Genomic DNA, 5,319 nt, shown 5'->3' with positions numbered 1-5,319 from the left:
CCTGTTCCCATTAATGATCATCAGCAGCAACAGACAGACAGAGCGGGTCTGACCGCCGCGAGATGTGGAAAAGGCATCAGTTTAGGACAAATGCATCAAATCAAATTGTCCCCCGGCACCGAGAGAGAAAAAACAAGAGAAAAAGGCAGAAGGTAACAGAGAAATAAAACATATTTCCCATCCTTGATGCCTCTCGATTTCATCCCCAATCCTTCAGTGGCGGGTATCAAATTTCACTGCAATGAAATGCGAGAATTGAAGCAAGAAAGAAGAAACTCAACAACCAAAAACTGCCGAAACCCGGGATTGAACCATCGACCTTTAGATCTTCAGTCTAACGCTCTCCCAACTGAGCTATTTCGGCCGCTTGTCAAAACATCCCTTTACATCATTGTCTTGGAAGAAAACATAACCCCAGGAGGAATTGCAGCTCCTGTTTATTCCGCAATTCATAGAAAAACATCACACTCATATGTACACACCCCCAGTTCATATATAAAGATCGCACTCATATATACACACCCGCAATTCAGATATAAACATCACACTAATATAGAAACACCCACAATACATATACAAACATCACACTCATATATACACACCTATAGTTCATATACAAACATCACGCACATATATACACACCCACAGTTCATAAACAAACATCACACTCATATATACATACCCACAGTTCATATATAAATATCACACTTATATATACACACCCACAGTTCATATATAAACATCGCACTAATATATACACCCACAGTTCATATATAAATATCACACTCATATATATACACCCAAAGTTCATATATAAATATCACACTCATAGAGATACACCCACAGTTCATATATAAACATCGTACTCATAGAGATACACCCACAGTTCATATATAAACATCGTACTCATAGAGATACACCCACAGTTCATCGCTGTCATACGTAAACTACCAAAGTTTATAAATCAACAGCGCATTCATACATCCACACCCAGTTTATAGAAGGAAGATCGGTACCAACCGCCGATAGAGCTCTCAGAGGCGGAAGCAGCAGCGACCGATCAAACTCTGGATCTCATCCTTAACACAGACCGGTAGATCCACCTGTGAAGGTACACCGCACTTTGATAGCAGGGACGGTAATGGGTTCTGAGAAGGCCTCAGAGCGTCAAATCGTTTCTTAGTGGCGATCCATTGGGGCAAGGGCATCTCAGAGAGTGGAAGGTACTATCAGAGGGCATCAGAGAGTGTGACGGGGATCAGAGAGGGGAGCGGGCAGTCAGAGGGTATCAGAGAGCATATTGAGATCTCACAGAGGGGAAGGACTGTCAGAGGGTATCAGAGAGTGTAAGGACTCTCAGGGCGTATCAGTGTGTGAGGACTGCGGGTATCAGAGAGTGTAAAGGGCGCTGACAAGGTTGAAAGCGGATAATGGACTCTCTGAGGGTATCAGAGAAGATAAGGAGATCAGGGAGAATCAAATAGGGTAAGTGGGTATCAGGAGGTATCAGAGAGGCGAATGGATCCAGAGTTGGCATCTTATAAATATTACACATCCTAACTATCAACATTGTTAATAACAGCAAAAATGAAACCTATTGAAACGGTATCTGCCGTGTCCCATGTGGAAGGAATGAGAAGATAGTATCGGGAGGGACTGGATATTTGGCAACGCTCACGGTTTCCTTTCACACAGCTCAGTGTTGTGTCTGTTAAAATAACTGGATTTCATGAACTGGAGATAAGAGGTTGCACTTTGAAACTTTTATCACCCAGTGTGAAAAGTAGAACACAAATCGCCCAACGTGGGGCTCGAACCCACGATCGTGAAATTAAGAGTCTCATGCTCTCCCGACTGAGCTAGCCTGGCCGGTTGCCAAAATTCTTCCCATCTTATTATTGCAGAGAGACAGCTGTTGGCTTTGCTGCAGGAGTTCAGTTCGTTCCACAATCTCAGGGTATCTTCTTCTGAACACCCGTTTTTTTCATTCTGGAGTTCGTCTGATGTCTTTTACCATTTGTCCAGCCCCGCGCTGAGCAGTATAGGAACATCGGGACAACAGAAGGCCATTCAGCCCCTCGAACCTGCTGCCCCATTCAATTAGATCATGAGTTGATCTGCAATTCATCTCTGTATCTCCGCCTTGGACTCATATTCCTTGGGACCCGAATCGAAAAAAGATCTGTCAATATCAGACTTCAAATTATGAATTGAGCCACTAATCCACATCCTTTGGGATGAGAGAGTTCCAGCTTTCGGCCGTATTTTGTTTGCTGAAGTGGTTCCTGATTTCTTGCCTGATTAGTCCAGCTCCAATTTCATTTTGGATTCGACCAACAGAGAGAGACAGAGAAAAAGGACGCCTTAACGGGAGATTGATCCTTTTACGACCTCTCACAAATCAACTGAAACCAGTCGGAATGTGAATAGCATTTTACTTTTCAAAAATTAAGGGAATGTCATTCATTGTGGAAATAGTCTGATGTCGCTCACTGCAGAAATATCCATGTTAGTGTGAAGGAGCTCGCCTGCAACCTTCGAACTTTGTCTGTCAAGAAGTATTCCGATTTCCTTCAAGCCAATCTCGTTTCTTTTGGGTATGTTTCAGATGCCTGTTGTCCAACCGCAGAATAAATGGTGGAAAATCAGACGCAATCAGCTGGCAATGTTTATGGTGCTTTTTCTTGCAGACAAGACACACATTCGAGCCCCAGAAATGCTAGAAAATGAATGTTAAGGTAAAAGTTACTCCGGCATCACCGGGTGGGTTCAAACCACCAACTTTTCAGTGAAGAGCCAAACGCGCTAACCAATTTCACGAACAGAAACACAACTTTAAGTTTGCTGAAGGACTAATTCACAGAGCTAAAGCTTCAGGTTGCAGTGATCAATATAACATCTCTCTACTATCAGTTTACTTTTCCAAAATAAAGGGTGTGCAGCTTGCACGAGTGAAAATCTGTGCTGTCTTATTTCTGAACATTAAACTCCCCATGACTACAAAAGCCTGTATGTTGGAAGACTTGGTCGCCCAGTAGTAGAGAAGATTTTTGCTCTATTATTTCTGAACATTAATCTCACCTTGCCATTAAACACCTGTATGTTGGATGACTCAGTCCCCTCCTGATAGAGAGGATTGATTTTTTAGCTGTGATTCGCCATTCTATATTCCAGTAATATTCAGTTTTGCTGAAAATGAGATGAGATCAAATGAGCAGGTGCAACGAGCAGGTCTGTAGTCGGGGAACACTTCAGCAATCAAGGACATTCAGCCACCGATCTTCAGGTAAGCGTTCTCCAAGGCGGCCTTCGAGACACACGACAACGCAACATCGTCGAGCAGAAATTGATAGCCAAGTTCCGCACCCATGAAGACGGCCTCAACCGGGATCTTTGGTTCATGTCACGTTGCACGTAACACCACCAGCGAACAAAATTTATCTGTTTTTAATACAACGGGTCATTCTCTCTCTTTCTCTTCCTTTCGGATGTTTCTCTCTCTCTCTCTCTCTCAGTCTTTTGTTCTGGCCGTTTGGATATTCGGTGGTCCTGCATGTAACATCTCTCTGTCTGAACACTTTGATTGCCTTGGCAACGGGCAGTTGGAAAGATTATCTGTAATCACCAGGTATTGTTCTCTGACTATAAATGCGGTAACATTCAAGGAATCCCACACTTCACCTGCGAAGGAGGAATCCTCCGAAAGCTTGTGATTTTCAAATAAAACAGTTGGACTATAAACTGGTGTTGTAAGATTCCTTACATTTGTTAACCCCAGTCCATCACCGGCATCTCCACATCAATTTAACAACGGCTGCACCAAACTCCTGGTGTGATATACACTGAACATTTCAAAACCGTCTCCTAAAATGCAGTCTGAAAAGCGTTTCACATACAAAACAAATCATTACTAAACTCATGAGTGTCACTCGGTAACCATGTTAGCGTCTCTTTCAGTCTGCAACAGAAAGTTATAGGTTGGTTAATGGTGTTTACAGAAATATTCCTCTTTTCGTAGAGTTTGTTTGGTTTCATGTAATTAATTATATAGGTGTGAGCGACGATTCATAACCACGAGCCCACCAGGCACCTGTCCGGACAGTTCACCCAATCTGGTTACTTTGATCATCTGCCCTAATCTGGCAGAAAAACAATTGGATGAACAACCCTTGCCTGTGAAAAGGTGTCCTCTCCCCTTGATCAAACTAATATCTGCAATTGATGGACTGGAGCGAATTGCGCTCGAAGAAGCCGCACAGGAATTCCAAATGAACTCTACGTGGAGGAAACGGAGTGACAGAAGCAGAAGGAGATGCCACGTGAAACATTTGGGCCCGGACCTGCTTCATGAGACTTTAAATGTTGTCAGCCTTTAGTAGCTCACAGTGTGAGAACAGTCATTGCTATCATTAGCCTTTTATATATCATCTTGCACTGCATCTCCTCAATAGCCCCGGGTTATCACAGCATCGCTTTCTGCAAATTAAATCACAGTCTGAAAACATACGCGATTTCAAACCTAAGCAAAGTGTTTGAGATTGGAAGGAGAGTGTGAGTGGGGATCATGGGCCTGGGGGGCAGTGAGATCATCTCCTGAATACTAAGATATTCCGCAAAGCAAAGAAGCAGTGAGATGAGACCTTTCCGTCTATTTTTTCCGGTATGTGCAAAATCCATCCCTTCTCGATGGACAACACCGTTCTTTCCCTCTCCCTGCTGAGCAGGTCAAGATGGGTTTCATGTATTCGCTGTTTTTGCATCAAGCATCTAATTCAACTGGCAGTTGGAGGAGTAAAGGAAGCAGGAGGGAAAGAAGATTCAGAAACAGGAGATGCCAAGTGAAACGGTTGCTTCAAATGATCCACGGTAGCCCAGCGACGCCCCGCAGCTTTCCCAGGAGCTGTATCGATTCGACCCGTGCGTGCGTGCATTCTGGAAATGGAAACAGAGACATCCGCTGCTTGTGGGATTAGTTCACTTCAATTTTCCATTTCACGCGCAGGCCTACCCGCACTCGGTACTGTCATGGCCTGAACAAGTCTTTCGTGTTCTCACAGAAAATGCCATTTTTTGCGAGCAGCTTGTCTGGACTGGACTGCACTGCACTGTGAGTATTCAATTAATGAAATCAGTACTTCAAACAGAAAACATTCTTCACTCACTCATCCTGATACATTAGGGTCTCTATACTTGAATTATTCTTTTATTTTTTGGAACATGGGAACATGAGTAGGCCATTCAGCCCCTCGAACATCCAGGTTCATACATCCTTACTGAGGTGGGGTGCCCAGAATTGAATGCTGTCCTCCAGATGAGGTC

At 43.6% G+C, this 5,319-nt stretch overlaps 2 non-coding genes across 2 annotated transcripts; both read right to left on the bottom strand.

The window, feature by feature from the left end:
- Positions 1 to 291: 291 nt before the first annotated feature.
- trnaf-gaa (transfer RNA phenylalanine (anticodon GAA)) lies at positions 292 to 364 on the bottom strand. The gene has a single exon. It is a non-coding gene; the product is annotated as a tRNA-Phe (tRNA).
- A 1,432-nt stretch (positions 365 to 1,796) lies between these two features.
- On the bottom strand, positions 1,797 to 1,869 carry trnak-cuu (transfer RNA lysine (anticodon CUU)). The gene has a single exon. It is a non-coding gene; the product is annotated as a tRNA-Lys (tRNA).
- Positions 1,870 to 5,319: the final 3,450 nt, after the last annotated feature.

The sequence above is a fragment of the Heptranchias perlo genome, chromosome 20, assembly GCF_035084215.1.
Source record: "Heptranchias perlo isolate sHepPer1 chromosome 20, sHepPer1.hap1, whole genome shotgun sequence".
Lineage (NCBI taxonomy): Eukaryota > Metazoa > Chordata > Chondrichthyes > Hexanchiformes > Hexanchidae > Heptranchias > Heptranchias perlo.
Note: the sequence above shows the minus strand (reverse complement) of the source record. Positions and strands in the feature narration are given on the sequence as shown.